General features: G+C 29.1%; 1 protein-coding gene and 1 non-coding gene across 2 annotated transcripts in view; both read right to left on the bottom strand.

Annotated features, from left to right (window-relative positions):
- LOC113366224 (RNA-binding protein Rsf1-like) overlaps positions 1-20,410 on the bottom strand; it is a 187,348-nt gene that overhangs the window by 71,147 nt on the left and 95,791 nt on the right. The window lies entirely within an intron of this gene.
- Trnaa-agc lies at positions 9,475-9,547 on the bottom strand. Its single transcript has one exon. It is a non-coding gene; the product is annotated as a tRNA-Ala (tRNA).

Raw genomic sequence — 20,410 nt, forward strand, 5'->3', positions numbered from 1 at the left:
TATCCACCACTCTACATTTATTTTTTTCTACCTATTTACCTCACCACCTATTTATCTTTCATATGTCATTTTGTTTACCTGTTTGCCAGTCTACCCATCAACCTCTTTACCTATCCACCTGTTCACCTACTACCTACCAGACTACTTGTCTACCAGTCAATCTGCGATGTCTCCATTTCTACTCTTTGACTTGATTACCAGTTCACTTGTCTAAATGCCTAATCTATCTACCTGTCTACTTGTCTACCAGTCACAAATGTCAACCTGCTTACCCGTCTCTTTCTTCTTTTCTATCTATTTACCTGTCTAATAGGAATTGAACGTTTTTCAAATAATTCAAATCGGTTAGTCGGTGTCCCGAACACACCGACTAATTACGTTTGTGTACATATTACACACACACACTCACACATTCATCCGTCTTTTCTTAGGGTATGCTAAAATGTTAAGAAACATTTGAACGTAGAAATATGCACAAATTTTCAGTTTACCCTAGTGGAAGTAAAAAAATAACCTACACTTCTTGTTCTTGGCAATTGGATAATTACTGGGTTATTAATATATAGGGTTAAACATACTAACTACTCAATTGTGACCCTATTTACTATATATATGTGAACTTATTACATATTTCTTATTTATTGTTTTTTTTTATATTACTAGTCTTCATTAATATATATTAACAGCAACCGGAACTTTAGAGTGCTTTGTACAATATTATTGTGGTGAAACTTTTTAACTTTATTAGAAGGCAACCTAAGCTAATTCAAGTAACAATGTATATCACTACTGCCTGATATGCTGTTGTCCAAAACCCGAGTTTGCAGGTAACCTGGAACGTGATTAAGTCGCCACGCGCTAAGAACCCCCATTAACTAGATGTTCATTTTATAAATGTTATGCATAATGAAAAGTGTATTTGTTAATGTTGCTATTATCAAATGGCATTAGATATTATCGTTGCGTAACTCGATCTTTCGTTTTCTCAACACCATCGACAGCTTCTCGCATCGACATAGTTTCACGATAAACCGGTTCTCCGCCGAACAAAACCTTGGCGCGTTTAATGCAGAAGACGATATTTTTACAAATGCGAATGCAGCAAAGCAAAATGGCGGATGCAACTGGAGAAAGAATCGATTTTTAGAAAAATATTGACAATAAACAAATTATAGTGAAAGGGCAAGAGAGAAACATGATTCGAGCCAGACAAGATAAGAAGATAATGCCTTATTTGAGGTCTATAGTCAGGCGCATTATCCGTGTCCAGGAGTATGATAAGCGCAATTCGGTAATTTGTTCTTAAACTTGCATTTTCTTAAATATATCTTAATGTGATTGAGAATAAAAATAAGAAAAAATATAGGGTATCTTAAAAAAAATTATATTGATGATATTCCAATAATGGAAATATTTTCTCACAAAATAGGTTACTTTTTTTAACTAATGGTTTCAAAGTCATTTTTCAATTCAATAATCATGATTTTGGACTTCTTTGTGGCCAAGTAGAGATCCACAGTGATCAGAGGTTTTGGATTCGATACCCGCTTTTCTGAGCCTGATATCAAACAGTAGTGACAACAATTTTCATTTGGAAATATATATAGCAATATGTTTTCATGTAAAAAGAGCCTTTACCCTGTAATAGCTGGGACGACCGACATTGCTGCTTCAATCTAAATATTCAGCACCATTACAAAAATTGTAGTAATAAAATTAGTTTAGGTGGCCCAATCAAAGTAATTTATCACGAGTTATCAAAATAATATATCTTAAATTCTGATAGCACTGTAAATAAATAAAAAAGTTCTGATTGCCGTTAATAATATAAAAAATGATCAAGATTGTAAAACCTAACCAAAAATCATATTCGATTCTATATAATTTACGAACTTATATATAGAGTTTTACAGGAATCCTTTCAATGAATTATAAAGTGAGATAACTCGGAAGTGCCTTTAGTATATCAAACGTTTCGAATTTAGATTCGGTTTCAGTGTGACTTATACATATAATTTTTAATGTTTATAGTTTTTCATTTGATTCTCATTTTATATATATGTAAGTTACTAATATTCAAGACTTGTTCTTAGTTTTTTGTTATTGTGTTCAATATGTACTTGGATAATTGTTTGCATGTATTCTATTAAAGATGATTCAAATCAGAATTTGCCTCAGTTGAATTAATCTTTTATGTTAGTCTTTTTAATAGCAATCATATGGTCTGCAATGATTTATGATCCCTTTATTGAGCGTATGATTAATAACATAATTTTATAATGTTACAAATTAAAAAAAATATTGATGTTCCTTATAGGTTGATCCAATAATTAAGCAATATATCTGCATTAATTTTTACACGAATCCATTACTGCATCAATAAATTTACCGTAGTGAAAGATCTTATATCAAATAAATCTAAAAAAAATATATACAAATTGTTTAAATTATCAATTTACACAATAATGTGGTAAATATGTATGAATTGTAATTGTGATTTAGTACCCATTCACAATTCTAAAAGTAATTAATAATGTTGTAGTTATAATTTTTAGTGCCATGATTGGAAATTTATGCCCTTAAATATGTACCAAAATAGCTCATGCATAAAGACCTCAACATTAATACAGTACATTAAGAATTCCATATCCATAGTAACTATTATAAAAAGAGACTGGTAAACCACCCAAATTCGTGTGTAAAACACCTCCTGGACCTTCCACAGAAATGAAAGATTAAATATTTTATATGTATATATTAGATATTTTATTATGTAATAGGTGCAAATAAATAAATAAAAAAATGGTTAGAAATTTATTTATATGTTTAAAATTTTATAAACCTATGTGACTATATCTTCATGTATCTTTAAGATGCGTGTGTTTATAATTGAAAAAAAATATATAAATATTATAAATAGCATAAAAATCTTGTAACTAAATCATTATTACGACAATTAGTAAACGTTATTATTATCACTATTTGACATCGTTTCAAATGCGACGTTTGCAGAAAAGTTTACATATAATTCAACTTATCTTAATTCTGAAAAGGCGTATCATGAGATAAAATGTATGATACACCGTCACACCCGTATGGGTAAAACAATTTCGACTGATATAAAATGATATCATTATATCAATAAGTATGAGTAAGGAGTAGTGGCCGTATATGGGAGATTAATGTAACTAGAACTGTAATTCGATCGACTTTCCGACCTTCCACACTCGGCTACGTTTGACCTGATTAACCTCATTGCAAGAAACAAGTGAATCACCCATCACAACGACCGCCGACGCCTTAGGTGCGTGCGATTTAGCGACAGTATTCACTCTGAAACGAAATTGTAATAGATCGAAAAAAAACGAAAATAGGAAAAAATTACGACGATTCTTGAAAGATCATGGTTTTTTGTAGTTCAAAAGCAATTAGTACTACGTGTTCTATAGGCTTCTATGGAGCATTGCTTAACCTAGTATTTCTATAAAAGACAACCCAATGATTAAAAATTTTACTCTATGTGGACATCATATTATATAAATTTGATATTGGTGAACACATTTTTGTAGTTCAAAAGTAATCAGTAATAAGTGTTCTATAGGCTTCTTCTATCGAACATTTCCTAACCTAGTATTTTTATAGAAGACAATCCAGTGGTTAAAAATTCTATTTTATGTGGATATTATATTAGATACATCTTATAGTCATGAAATTATTTTCATATGGAGCTATGCCCCCGAAAGGCAATTTACACTTTAGATTATGGATGGGACAGATTCTGACGCATCACAAACCAATGTTATGGCAAGGCTATGTTATGAAGAACTTTTCATACAAATTCGTTCTAAATATTGACAAAAGCCTTGTGGTTGCTGTGCAGTCAGGCGATTTTTTCAGGTTGTCAGATAGAAAACATAAACAGAAACTGCACAAATGTCACAAAAACTATGTTAGATAACAGGGGTGTTTCTGACTCTGATTTATAACATACGAGTGACGTTGCAGTTTATGTGTAAAACGCCTGAATGCACAAGAAATACATAACATTTTGACAGTATTCAGTATGATTCAGTAGCATAATGCATTGAAGTTAGAGCGTATCATGGCCTTGCCAAATCATTTGTCTGTTATGCGGCAAAATCGGTCCCTATATTTGAGATCTATAATCTCAAGAGGAAGTTTGACATCATGTTGCCTGATGTCACACTTGGCCGAGGCGGGGATCGAACCATCGAACCTAGTTTGTGCTGATTCTCGTCCGTAACGATTACGCCACCACTGGACCCACAATTCGCACTAACATTAGTTTTAATATAGGTTTCATCAACCATAAAAATCCGTAAAAATTTGATAAATCAATCGAGTTCTTAAAAGCCACAGAGTAAGGTGAGGCATGAAGTTCCTAATTAACTTTAAGTAATCATATTGTCTAAACCAAATGAACAACATCATATCACATCAGTTCCTTTTTACACCATAGGCGAAGACAGTCATAATGCAAACAGATAAAATGTTTTATTTTTATTTTTGAAGGAATTTTACGAAAAATTATCTACGTAATCCAACCTATGTAAAATATAAAATATAATTAATATGGGTACATTTTTTACATAGATAACTCTGTATATAATCTTGATCAAGTATTTTGTCAGAAATATTCATCAGCAGAGTTACAAAAACTATTTATTTAATTTATCTCTTGCAAAATTCAACTTAATTTACTAAATCTTATTGTTTACACCTTTGCCATGCTAAAGATTCCGATGTTTCTTTTTACCCCACTCGCATGTAAACTTTTATAAGGGTTATATGAAACAAACTGTTGAATCTAACTTATTAGAAAATAACAATACATATTATGAAATAATTAAATAGTATACATGTAAAAATTATATTAAGATCTCATAAACTAAACAACAGTGCTCACAAACAAGAAAAACTAAGAATAAAAAATAATACGTTTGGCCATGAATTTTCAAACTTTGCCGTTTATCTCCTGATGGCGACATTATAAAAATCAAGTTTATGTCTGGTTATACACCATTTTCCTTTTACTTTCAAATATTGTTGTTAAAATTTTCCTAACTTTACTTGTTGTTGAGATATTGGTAGTGGAGCTTTTTACTCGCGAATCTTTAAGCCCCGCTCTACCCTAAAACTAATAATCTTATATGTCAAGATATTGATACTTCATTTTTTATTGATCTTTATAATGTTGGTCAATTTGATGATTAAGATGGAATAATATAAAATAAAATGTAATTTTATAGTAAATAAGATAATAAGACAAACGTTCTTACTTTTATGTTACTTTATGATCGCAGCTAGTTGTAAGACTTAAAAATGATTAAAGTATTTTTTAAAAAGTATGAAATGTAATTTAAAATTACTTGCATTTTTTAAATTTATTTATATGATTACTATAATTATCTTTTTTCACTGTTTGTGAAATACGCAGAAATCAAATTTTATATCTTGATTCTTTAAAATTATCAGCGTTTGTCATATAAATTGTTAACATTCTTAAATAAACGCTCAAATAAAATATTGGAATGTAAATTATTTGACTGCATTCTCTAAATTGTGCTCAATTGTCCAAAATACATACAATTGTTTATTGGTGTATGGTGTGGTAATAAGATATCAAATATGTAAAATATTTATGCATTTATAGAAATTATAGAGAAGGATAATGGAAACATTTGTATGGAACAATTTGAAGAAAACTAATACCTATTACTAGTAACAAGTAATTATACCTACATGAACTATTCAATACTTTGCCAATAATATGTATTACTTTTTAGCAACTTCCAAATATGTACTCTGTTTTAAAAAAAATGTAACATTTATGTTTATACATAATGTTCATATTTTATCTAAAACCGTACAAACATAATACAAAATTGAGTGAATCATTAGAAGAAAATTATAAAAACATTCAAACAATTAATCAAAAAAGTTTTTCATCTAGTTATTATTGTAAAGGTGATCGATGGCATTATAAATATAGTAAACGTTATAAAAGAATTACCCGAAATTTTTTAACTGATTTAATAAAAAATTGTAAAAATTCCTTGATTCATTATTAAGTCAAACACAAAATATTAAATACAACTACAGAACTCATACTATTTATATTCATCGATTTTGAACGACAAAAATGCATCTTAAATACTATTTTTAGGAATCACAACATGCAGACCTATTTTCTAGATCATAAGTTAAAGAGTTATGGCTATTATTAAATTTATGTAATTATATTAAATTCTGTACTGAATACAATTTATATATCATATTAAAACCAAGTAATTCTGCAAAATATAAGTCAATTGAATACTTTAAAATCAAAACTCTATGAAGCTGAGATTTCTTCCTGCATTCATGTATTAATTAGCATAAGAATGTTAAATATAAATTTATAAACACAAGAATCTTAAAGCAATGTTAGTTCGAATAATTTCAAGCATTCAGACGTTGTTTATAAAACAATGGGCATTACAGCAATCCGACGATTCGAAGCAGCTTCATTATGCAAAAAGGCGTCTCTACCAAGTATCGGACTCTAATAAAAGATACAAATTTATATCATATTTTGAATTTTCCGTATGGAAAGCTATTGTAATCGTCCAAAAATCAAAAAAAAATTTTGCATATCTCCACAATATTTCTTCAACGATTTTAAAATATGAGAACCAGGTCCTTCATTCTATCTCCACTTTATTAAGTTCTGCTTATGAAATATGTGAAATTATATAAACGACATCGTTCAATTTATAAGCTTTTATATTCTGTCTATAAGATACAAATACTCAAAGTTACAGTAGTTATAATAATATATTTGAAAACATTTGATATTCCTCGAATATTTTATCACGGTACGGTAAGTTCCAGCAAGTTGCCAAGTTTATTATCGTAATGCAAATTGCAGCGTTTAAAGAACTTCAGAAGCATTTTATTTATTTCCTTATTATCACTAATATCTGATTTGGTGAGAAGAATAAAAAAAATAGAACAATGGTGATATACTTCTGAAATTAATTCAATTTGTTACAAAAAATGTTCTCTTCTGACTGCGTGTAAGTGTTATTTTACCTGAAGATAGTTTATCAAAACTACCACATGTGTGGAAATAATTGATTTAATCAATAAGAAATGACATTTAATGACATAAAAAATGGTATAAATAGAGTATTGACATTTTGACACGGTCTATTGTTTGAAGTTTAATCTTTGAAGAATATGATTAAAAATTTATTCATGATTAAGGGGCACAACTAGTGTAACCGCCTAAAAAAAAGTTGATTTTTGGGAATTTATATTTAAAAAACTACTTTAACAACCATTTCAAAATTTTGAGAATATATTCATACATGTTGTGAGAATTCATAGTAACATTCTTGAAGAAAAAAATTAAATATTTTTTAAGTTATCGTCGATCTCTAACGGCGCGACAAAAAAATGGCCCTTCACTGCTGCAGTGATTTTAAAAAAAAAAAATCTTGTTAAACTAGATAATATTGTCTGTAAAATGAACTACGATGAAGAAAAAAAATAAAAAATTGACAAAATGACGGCGTTTTTAAAAAAATAGTTCATTTTACGGAAAACTATATATAGAACATGTAAAAAAAAAAATTGGTAGTGATCGGATAATTTGTTTTTGAGTAATCGCTGCAGCAAATTCAGAAAATGCTGTTTCGTGAAAAACGCGTTTAAAGATAAAATGATCGTTATACCATATACTATATATATACTCTTTAAATGGCTGTATCTCAAAAACTATTTAAGATATCGATTTAAAATTTTGGTATGCTCTATCAAAATATGGAAAAATTGAAAATTCGATTTTTTGAAAATTTTACACTAGTTGTGCCCCTTAAACCACATTTTGCAAACCTACATTGTTTTAGGCAAAATATATTATCAAGCCCGATTTTTTACAAAAGCATAATATTATTATTAGAAGTTTCAAAAGGTATACCTTGGGTGTTGTTTAACAAATTACATAATTATTTATTTTATTCTTATCTTTCTTAAATAGTAGCATACTTAAAACAATATTTGGATTTATTTCTTTCGAATCTGTTTTAAACTGTCGAATACCTTTAATATAACAGATGTGTGCAACACGATATATTGAGGTCGAATTCTCGTAGTTGACATTGTGTGGCACGATTATTTTTTATTAGAACACAACAATCCGTGTTTTGTAATTCTATTCCTCGGTGTTAGTCATCTAATTGTCTATAATTTAATTAGTAGACGCTATATGCAGAACATAAATTAACAGCAATTGGCGCTTACACATCGTTCTTGACGGGACGATTCTGCCGTTTAAATTACATTTTTCTCTCGATGGTGATAAAAGAAGAATTACATTTCCAATTACAGAAAGAATTGTGGTTGAGCTTGGAATATTATATAAATCATAATCTAAATCAAAACAGAAACATTCAACGTTAGATATCAAAAAATGTAAATTATGTTAGTTGATCAAATTTATTATGAGGTCAGTGGATTCAACAATAAGCTATTAGAAGCATAAATCATTATTCTTAACTATATTCATAGCGCAACCTAAATTGTCATGATCGGTGGTATTTTGCTCATTTTTTTTACCGGAACGCTAAAATTTTAAAAACTAGTTTTCTTATTTGTCTTGGTTTTGGTTCAAATTCCGATCCGGTAGAGAAAAGACGTTCCGAATTTCCGTTCACGATTGGGAAAAACAAGCCGGTTTGTTCTGGTTCGGATTAAATTCATCAGAAGTTTTTTAGATCATTCAAATCGGACGCTTAGTTCACTCAAAAACTGCAATTTTTTGCACAAAAACTAATCAGCACATCTCCCTATCAATAGGAATCGAATGTTTGTTAAACCATTCAAATCGGTTGATCCGTGCGCCCGAAAACGTGGACGAAACAATGCGGCCATACAAAGCACACACACACACACATCCATTTTTTTCTGAATGAGGTATGCTAAAATGTTCAGAAACCTTCAAAACGTCGAGAAATGCAAAAAATTTCATTTTCGATTTTCGGCTCATTACTATAACTACCCTACGGGAAGTTACAAATTAAAATAAATCTAGTGGTGTGTGGCATCGTACCTCAAGGAAAATTGCTGGAACATTTGGAATGTTTTCAAATATAATATTATAAATACTGTAACTTTCATACTGTAACTACTAAAAAGAAGATATAGATATAAAAATGTATCTATTTAATAAATTTCTAATAATAACATGAGCTATTAATAATTATTTGAACATTCAAATTTCAATTAGAACTAACTTTATAAAGAGTTTTATTGCATTAAAAAATGAATTAAAGAGTGTAAATGCATTCTTTTGTTAGTGACATCGAATTGAAATAATCACTTTTTTCTAAAAGTTTGTTATTTAACTATTTATTTTGTTTAACAGTGAGAAAAAGATTATTTTTTTGAAATAAAAATAAAAAAATTATTTGGAAGCGCCGGGTATCGATCCCGGTACCTCTCACATGCTAAGCGAGCGCTCTACCACTTGAGCTACGCCCCCGGTGAAGGTACATACGTTATACAGCGATGCCATACTGTTACGAACTGATCAACTGTGAAGCAAATATGCGATAAATGCTTTTCAACAAGTTATTTGACGATTGTTAATATATATTGCATACTAATTAAAATTTTGCATTATATTAATATATAATCATGTAAATAAAAACTTCTTTAACATCATCCATCTAGATAATAGAGATCGGAAAATGCTATATAAAAATAACTCCTGTATTGATATTTATTTGAATATTCAATATACGAAGTAGATTTGTTTTATCTGTAATGAATGAGAAACTTTACTTAAATTTATGAATTTATATAAATTCTTAGCAAAAATCTTCTGTGAATACTCTGTACAATCTAGTTAGAAATCTGTCCTAGTAATTTATAGTGACAAAAATTTTCAATTTCCGGATGAAGATATTGTTACAATGTACTTTAATAATAATTTGTTGCATTATTTTGGTTAGTTTGAAGCAAAAGTTAATGATATTGATATTATTAATGTATTACAAGTATATGTACTGAAGTAATCGATTTCTTTGCTGAGAAAATCAATAACTGATATAATCTAGCATTTGAAAATAGATAAACCTATATTATCTCAAAGTCTATATCGAAATTATTTGCTTTAATTACGCTTGTTTATTCGATACTTAATATTTTCTAGATTTTGGTAGAGTTCGGCCAGTCATTTCTTCAAACTTTTTACCATAATAGAGTGAAGGCGTAATTTTTGAAATTAACAGTTGAAAATATTATCGTAACAACATATACACTTTACATACATTGCCAATTGACACTGCCTAATTTTTTTGAAATAAGATTATTTATTTATTTACATGTAATGAGTTGATCTAATATAATTCTAATTATGACTGATAATGATTATTTTTTTACTTACAAATAATATTCGCAAGTCAGTCAATAACAAAAATATAGGAATAATTTATTTTCAAAAACAATTGTAACTAGTTAAGAACTGCCATTTTTTACACATTTAACTCCGTATTTCCAAAACGGCTGAACCTGTTTTAGCCAAAAACTAATCACCACCCCTTTTCCCCAACATTACAAATTGAATTCCAGGTTCTCGCAAAAACTGATACATATTCCATTTTCTGCGCACTTTGCTTCGTTGCTGTAAAACGGCTAGACCAACTTGTCAAAAAACTAATCAGCACTAATCCCCATCAGTAGGAATCGATTGCTTTTTCAATCATTCAAATCGGTGAAATGTCGACGAAAAGTTGTATCCACACATTCATACTCTCACACACATATCCATTTTTTCTTAGATATGCCAAAATGCCAAAGTTCGATTTTTGGACGATTACAATAACTTACGCTGCGAAAAGTTATGATTATTGCTTTAAGAACTCGAATCAAATTCTAAATGTGAAAATTTCAGTGTGGGAGCATGATGTTTGAACTTTGCATGCAACTAAAATATATTCTAATATGTAATAGTATAAATATGTATCATTCTCAATAGTTGAAATAATGCAATAACCTGCACGCACCAGTTTCTATTTGCTTTTTCTACGTATGGTTTCTCATGCGTCAACTGTGTGCAACTAATTAACAGATTAACATTAATTAATGCGGCAAATATGAATTATAACGTTGTACTTTCTTCGGACAATCTAACATCATGAGTAATTTTAATTACATTAATTGTGCCCATGTAAATCGACCGCGAGATGACAAAAGGTCAAAGCAACTTGAAGGGACATATTGCTTAATTGTTCACTTTCATCATGTCTTATTATTTAATTATTTGAGTAAGTTCAAGACTTACTAATATCAGCATTGCTTAAGCACCAGCTTATTTAATTAAACCATTATAACCGTTTATTTAATAAAATCCTTTTATTAAATGATTCAATATCTCTATTTTGAACTTCAACCAGATTTTAAATCCATACTTCCATAATTAACACATCAAATCATATTTGAAGCATAAACGCTTATAAATATAACTAGAAGCATAATTTTATTTATGCTTAACAAAACAATTTTTTGATAAGTTTTTATTAAAGTGATAGTTTCTTCTTGTATATGATAATACCGTAATAATTCACTGTAGAAGATCCTGTAGCAGTTTAAGATTTTTGTAATTTTGTAATATTTTCATTTTTTTAATATGATGAAATCATTGTGTATCCTAAAAATTAGTATTTGTTTTAGAATGTCCAACATAAACATTTAACATTTATGCGGCTAATATAAAATTAATACAAATTAATTTTTAACTTGCCAAAAGGAAATTTAGCTTCCTGTTTCCGCCAGAAAATCCGACTGGGTTATTTTATGTTTTCTCGACGTTTTCAAGACATTGTGAATTATAAAGTCCATAATTGGAAGAAGTATATGTGTATGGCGTTTGTGAGCCAAAAATGTTTATGTCGTCGATGTTCTCTCAAAAATGGCTGAACCGATTTTAAAATTTTAAAAACCACTGTATGACAACGACTCACGTTGATTAGTTTTGCGGGACGATCTGCTGAGCCGTTTTGTTAGCAAAACTTGTAAGAACTTAAAAACTTATAAGAAAAATTGTTTAAGCTTTCGCTGAATAAATCTGAAAAGATTTTGCATATTTAAAAACCGCTTGAAACAGATTACAGAATCGTGCAAATTAGATCTTGGTACTGATCGGCTGAGTCGTTTCTTCGTGTTTAATTGTTGACAAAAAATTTATTTAGAATTTTGATAAAACTTTTCATAATAATATGACATCATGGTTTAAGCCATTATGCTAAAATATTATGGATCTACAGAAAGGGGCTTAACCCTTTCCACTCAGATGCCGGCTCGGAATAATGGGTCGCGTTAAAATTTCAAACCTTTAACGTCACAATTATGAAAATGCTCTCATATTACACTTATTGGGAAATTTTTGCTAAATCTTTAGGTAATATGCCACTTATATACATAGTTAGATATCATTTTAATAATTCGTTCAATTTTCACTAATTTCACTATTTTAATTAACTTCGTAGAGTAAGTTATTGTAATCGTCTAAAATTCAAAATTTTAATTTTTTTCATATGTTCACGTTTTGAAGGTTTCTGAACATTTTGGCATACATTAGAAAAAATGGATGTGTGTGTATGTATGAATTCAATTTATCAACGTTTTTGGGCGTACGGATCATCCGATTTGGAAGGTTCGAAAAACTTTCGATTCCTATTAATAGAGAGATGTGAGAGAAAACGGTCCAGCCGTTACAGTTGCAGTTACAGAGCAAAGTGTACAGAAAATAGAAATGGAGTTTTTGAGAAAACAGAGAATCCTATTCGAATGATTAAAAAAACATTCAATTTTTAATGATGGGCAGAAGTAGTGACTCGTTTTTGTCAAAGGCAGGTCCAGCCGTTTCGGAGATACGCAGCAAAATGTGCCAAAAATTGCAATTTTTGAGAGAAATGGCGATTTGAATGATTCAAAAAACATTCTGCTTGTGTTGACAAAACGATTGCTTTTCGGAAAAGAAAAAGAAGTTTTTACTCAATTTTTTATGATTTCCACGAATTTTTTGTTTTAAATATCAGATTTTCCACATTTTAATTCGGTACGGGAAGTTCCTGCAATTTGCCTAATCCAGATTTGATTGACAAAAATAAAGGGTATGGGCGCATTGCCATACAGAATCGGCCCCACCCTGGTATTTAAATAATTTATACGCCATTTTATAGGTCTATTTGATAAAAACCGATATACCAATTTTCAACTTTGTACCTCATCTTTTAGCCGAGATATCATTGAAAATATGCCAAAGTGGCCCCTTCTTTCAAACTCACTTGTTGGCGTAAGCATAAAAGATATCAAAAAAATTTTTACGTGATTCTACTCACATTGACTCAGACCACATTATGTAAAACAATCGATTTCAAAAAATTGTTTACTATTAGCTGAAAAAGACAAAATAATTTTTTAATTGATTATTTCTGGTAGTGCATTTATTTGGATCACTTTCTAATTAGCGTTATTCAAAAGCCTATTGTTTTTTCTTTGAGTACTGCAAATATTGTTCAAATCAATTTAGTGGAACACATCGGAAAATTGAAAAAACCGGAGTCAGTCACACCCGCGCGTAACGCTAATAGTACCCTGCAATTGCATGCAGTTCGTTCAGACGCAAAGAAGTGCGCGATGCGCCGAAACGATTCTTAAGAAATTCTGAATGCGAAAATATTTATTTTATAATTAATTCGGCTTTTCAGTAAAAAAGTTCAGGAACTCATAAATATGATAGTCAAAAGAAAATTGCTCAAGAACTTGACGCATACAAATTAATATTTTTTATATACTCATTTATTTTATGAAAATTTAAATTTGCCATTGCAAGTATTATAATAAACCCTGCGTAGATTTTTTTTATAAAAAATTGTGCCAAATGTAGTATTTCTTTTATACTCCAATAAAAGCGCAGAAAGGATATTTATGCATAAATTCCAAGGTCAATTCCTTGCACCATTTTTATATGAACTATGTGTAAGATTATAAATGAAGAAATCACTATGGAAAACTATAGAGGAGTTGAAGCACGAAATTTGAAATGGTCTCATTTACTATTACAACATATACCTTTGTTTATTAGTGTTGTTTTAAAGTAAATTAAGATAACGTTTTATGATGAGGAGAATAAGCAAAATGACGCAAACCGAAACAATTTACTTCTATGGACATGTTGAGCATGTCACATATGTATATATAATATAATACAATAAAATGTTATGAAAATAATAGCGCACGTGCAACACTCTGGTGTGTTTAGTTGCGGCAAGTTGCCGGTTCGTCGATGTTGCGCGACCTGTAACAGGAAACGGCGCGACACGCTGGATGAAGCATTTGGGAAACAGCGCGGAAAACGATGGACCAGCCTGGCGCGAACTATGAAAATAAACTGCATTATTAGTGTGGATAATGCGAGCCCTTGTGTAATATTCACGTTGCACCAGTTGGATAATATTCAAGTATTAATTGGATTCTTTGCTGTTATTTCGCCATATACTAGAAATTGCGTATCATATCACATGTTTTCCGGATTTTGTTAAAATATTTGATGCTCATCTTAAGTAAAAACACCTAAAATATGTATTGAATGTTCATTTTAATAAAATCGTTGTACATAGAAAAGCAAAAATATCCAATGTTCAAAGACTAAAACTAATATTTATCTGAATTTATCAGAATAATTGGTAATTATTTTCGAATGTTCTATTTTTTTTTTAACTTCCCAAAGGTGAAGTTCATGCTTTCATCAAAATATCCAATTCGCTAATTTTATGTTTTCTCGGCGTTTCAAGCCGTTTTGAATCGAATAAGATCAAATTTAGAAAAAGTACGTGTGTGAATAGTATGTGTGAACAGATTTTTTACCTTAAATCGACGATTTTCTCCAAAACGGCTGGACCGATTTCAAAAATTCAAAAGCCATTCGATGTATCTCGATGAGGACTAGTGTTTATCAATTTTGCGCGACGATTGGCCAAGCCGTTTCTTTATAAAGAGCAGAAAAGTGAAAAATTTTTCGTCCACGACGATTGGCCAAGCCGTTTCTTTATAAAGAGCAGAAAAGTGAAAAAATTTTCGTCCATGTTTTAGCCCGCAATTCTGAATCGATTTTGAAAATTCAAAAACCGTTCGAAAGATATTGGTTGGGAATCGCGCTGATTAGTTTTTGGTAGAGATCGCCCGGGCCGTTTTCTTGTAATAAAGTATAAAAAAAAGTCGATGATTTACATGATTTTTTTTGACGGTAGACACCATAGTCTTGCAGATCATACTAAAATATTACGGCCCTATGACAAGCCGTTTAATTTTGAAAATTCTTCAAAGTTTGCAAAAATTAGTATCGTTTTTTTGGCATTTGTCAAAATTAGACCTTCGATCGACGTTTACTCAAAAACGTCTGAACTGATTTCAGAATTTTAATAACCATTTGATGTATCTCGATGAAGATTATCGTTTCTCAGTTTTGTGCGACGATCGGTCGAGCCGTTTTTTTGTAATTTGGAAAAAGAGTGTCAAACTTTTCGTCCACATTTATGCTCGTACTACCGAATCGACTTTAAAAAATCAAAAACTGTTCGAAAGATATTAGTTAGGAAAGATACTGATTAGCTTTAGGTGAAAATTTACCGATTTCTATGAAACTTTTTTTAGCAATATATATATATATATATATATATATATATATATATATATATATCATGGTCTTATAGAACTTACTGAAATATTACGGCCTAACGACAAGTAGTTTAATTTTAAAAATTCATCAAAGTTTGATAAAATGAGTAGTTTTTTTGACGTTTGTTAAAATATAAATTAGAAGATTTACTTAGTATAGTTATAGAGTACTTGGTCTTAATGAACATAGTAAACCATTAAGGTCCTACGGGAATTAATTCAATTATAAAAATTATTGAATTTTGAAAATTTTCTTTTAGAAAATACTCCGAAATAACGTGTTCGTTCGTTGTCAAATATGTGTATTAAATCGACTCGGAATACTTTTAATCACTCATAAATTAATTTATTTTTTATCGATTTAGTCGATTATACACGAATCGGGAAGTTCATGTAACTTGCCTCAAGGTAAAATACCAATTCCAACTAGTTTGAATTAAATTTGAACGTTTTATTAAAAAATATTTCATGGATACTCTCGTATAAACCTCTCATAAAAATTCCTCTATTAAAGTCAAATTTTATCACAACAATGAAAGTTTTTTATTCACATTTTCATCTTCAAAAACTTCAATTTAAAACGACTTAAGAAAAACATCTTCAAGTAAAAGTTATCATTATATAGTTCCGTGTATCAAAAACGTATACATCATATGTAAGTGTTCTATTGTGATAAAAGTTCACGGTATTTAATAATATAAAATAATACATGTCCGAGGTTTGCACGTGCTCTCAACACAATACAAATACTATATGTAGATTATACTAAAGAAAGGGAATTTATAAAGAATATTTCGTATTCATCGGACGAAACACTTTGAGGCGCATACATTCATGTACATGTGATGAAAACTTTGAAATAGGTGCTAGGAATCCATACAACTCTTTTATGTTCAGATATAAAATTCGTGAATATAGTTTTATGAATATACTAGTTATGTCGTGTTATTCTTTCAATACACCAAATTATCACATATCATAAAAAATTATTTAATGCCAATTGTTAGTTAGTATATAATATTACTTGAACCTTCTAATAAACCGTACCATACACAATCATACTAAACATATTCTGAAGATATACAAGTATTTATCTTAAAGTGGAAAATCATGTAGGAAATTCCTTTTTTAAATATCTTTACCATTAATAAATTTAATCAATGTATAAATAGCAGACATATTCAAAAATGAAAAATATTTTTTGTTGAATTGTGATATATATTCATCTAAATTTTAATATTTTTAATGATTCTATTGTTACTATGTATTCTAACCGAATTTTTTTTTTATTGTTTAATGACTTTGTATGCGAGTACAATAATCATATACACTTTATCAAACAACTTTATGCTATTTACAATTTTCGGTTCTTGGAGCGTTAGTTCTATTTTAAATACATGGTCTGTTCAAAAAGTTTTCGTAATTTTCGTTTTTTCAAAAAAATATTTATTTATTCGTCTACATTAATGTGGTCCCCCTCAAAGTAGTCCCCCCCAGATATAATACACTTATGCCAGCGTTTTTTCCAATTTTCGAAGCACCCTTGATATTCACTTTTTGATATGTCCTTGAGCACTCTCAGCGATTTTCTTCAATCGAGGAAAACCGCCGTCCTTTCATGGGTCTCTTCAACTTTGGGAATAGGAAAAAGTCACACGGAGCCATATCTGGTGAATTTTTGCACTTTGCAACACTTTATTTCATTTTTTACGCAAAATTTAATACAAATTCTTTGACTTTTCAATTCTTCCATTGTAAAAATCGCCGAGCTCAGAAAAACACGTCGAACCTTTAGCGACTACCACAGACAAAGTAAACAGTGAATATAGCTGAAAATTTCATCATACTTTAGGGGCATGTATACCAACACAATAAAAAAAAAATTTTGACAATCAGACACTCCAGACCCGCGAAATTTAATTATTAGTAATTCCGGGTACTTTTTGAACAGACCTCGTATTAGTCTGACAAAGTTATAAGTAATTTTCAGTATTTAATAATTTCTAGCCATATTTTACACACATTTAGTTTTATTGTTTAGTTTTTCTTAGTTTCCTTAGGGTAAGTTATAGTAATCGCATAAAACTCGAAAATTAAATTTTTGCATATCTTTACGTTTCAGAGGTTTCTGAACATTTTGCATACCTTAGAAAAAATAGATATGTGTGTGTATGTGTGTATGTATGTATGTATGAATACAATTTTTCGCCCACGGATCAACCGATTTGAATGATTCGGTTCCTATTGATAGGGAGACGTGCTAATAGTTTTTGGCCGTTTCGAAGATATAAAGCAAAAAGTGCAGAAAATGCAATCTCGGTTTTCGCGAGAACGGCACACCTGATTAGAATGGTTTAAAAAAAATCGGTTTGTATTACCGGGGAGATGACTGATTAGTTTTTTGCAAAAGCTGTTCCAGCAAAAGTGCAAAGTAGCAGTTCAAAACATTAGTTTTTGGGGAAGGCACAATTTTTTTTCTATTTTTAAATAAAAAAAAATAACTTCCAAAAAGAAAAACTTTTTTTTAGTAACTAAAATTATTCGGATTTTACTTTTAATTCAGAATGAACATATTTAAAATTTCTCGAATATTTCAGTATGAGGAAGTTTCAGCAATTTGCCTTAAGGCACAATGCCATACATCACTAGTTTTTAGTTGTTCATGTTTAAACATTTACATTTTCACGTATATTTTAAAATGAACATCAATGTATAATCATTTAAAATACATTTTCACAAGTATTTTCATTGAAGTTTGATCATGAGATCTACAAATCCACATTAAGCTAAAGATTTTTTCCAAATTACACTTGCATATAATATATGAAGACACATTTATTACAAATATATTTTTGAATCCGAGCAATCAAAATTGATTTTTAACCATCGCAAAATGTTTAAAGTACCAAAGTGTCTCTTCACGCATCTTTAATAGAACACTGACAAATTGTTTTCGACATCTGGTTTAAACGGCCCGACTTAACACATTTCCAGGTACAAATATCTGTTTGCTGTAGTGATTCTTTCTTTTCGTGTTCTCGTTGTTTATTTTTTAACGAACTCTTAGCAGGCTTGGCCAGAATATTAATGTAACAAATGTTTAACCGAATTTTTCTATAAACCGTTACAGAAACGATTTTTTTTTTACAATTTTATATAATGAATTTAATAAACAATATAGTATTATTTTTATATTATTATGTTGTATTATGTTTATTATATTTTATTAATAACAATCAAAACTTTATTGTTCTTATTGTGATGACTGCTATTGGCGTGGCTTTACGATTAGTACTAATGATTTTTTATTGGTTATATTTACCGTTGTAAATTATCGCTCTAATCTCACATTAGTCAGAAGTTTTAGTATTTTTAAAGCCCATTTCCTATTTATACTAAAACTAAATCTAGACATATTTTAGTACATTAATAAAACGTAAACCACTGAGTTTTCCTTTTAAAATTCAATATTTTTTATGAAATTAATTACTCAACGTTTTTCTATATAAACAGACTGTAATTTATATGAAAATAAAAAAAATCTATTTTTAGATTTGTTTTCCTTTTAGTATAGGTGTAAAAAATAACGTACAAAAATTTAAAAAAAAATGTCATCTGTAGTTTCAAAATGATAGAATACTGTTATTTATATAATTATAAACACTAGAATACATATATAATTCTAAACAAACACATGTATACCAATATACTTTAGCAATTTAGTACATTTTCAAAAAATCATTTAGTTCTGAATATGAAAATCTAAATCGCTGACAATTATAGCTAGCGAGGTATAATTTCTGGAAAATGCAAATGTGATCACAAATTTTTCATAAAGTTATCAATCCTACGTTAAATAAATCAACTATATTTAATGTGAATTTGTTTTAATTACAATTATATTATTGTGCAATAAATTAATTACACGAGCCATAATTAACAGACTATTAAAGAAATACTAATAATAATTAAATGATTAAAAATTTCAAACATTAAATTGGAAGACAGTGAAAGCTTGAAGAGATTATCATAAAATACGCAGAATTTCAATTTCTTCGAATTTGTGACAGATAATAAATCTAACATAAAAATAAATAGGAACTTTCTTCATTTTGGAATCTAGAAGTATATTTTAATCTCTCTCATCTATATATATATATATATATATATATATATATATATATATATAAATGAAATGCATTAATTATATGTAACTATGCATAAAATTGATAATTATTGTTCATTCATTTCTCTTTGAACAAATAATTTTATACTATTACCAATATTTTGCGAATTTTACAAATTAAAATAATCTCACAACATAAATATATTGCGTGTTATAAAAAAATAGTTTTTAAACGAGTTTCGTATAAATTTATTTAACAAATTTGATTGGTATATATTCTTTTTGTTCATTATTTTTTGTAGTTTTTTTTTTATTTTTTAAATAATTTGTATAATTTTCTACTGAAAGAGATTCAATAAAAGACTCAAAACATATGAAAGACTTTTTACATTTTTTTTGTAAAATCACTTTACAATGAGTTGTTAGTTTTTTCTTTTAATTGGCTGGACGTCTGTATCAAAGTCTAATTTGTTTAAAATTATATAACTTTCACGTCTGAAATACTTAAAACCTTAAGGAACACAAAACAGCCTTATA

This window comes from Ctenocephalides felis, unplaced genomic scaffold, assembly GCF_003426905.1.
Source record: "Ctenocephalides felis isolate EL2017-DRISC unplaced genomic scaffold, ASM342690v1 CF-g0.4_SCAFFOLD_01170, whole genome shotgun sequence".
Classification (NCBI taxonomy): domain Eukaryota; kingdom Metazoa; phylum Arthropoda; class Insecta; order Siphonaptera; family Pulicidae; genus Ctenocephalides; species Ctenocephalides felis.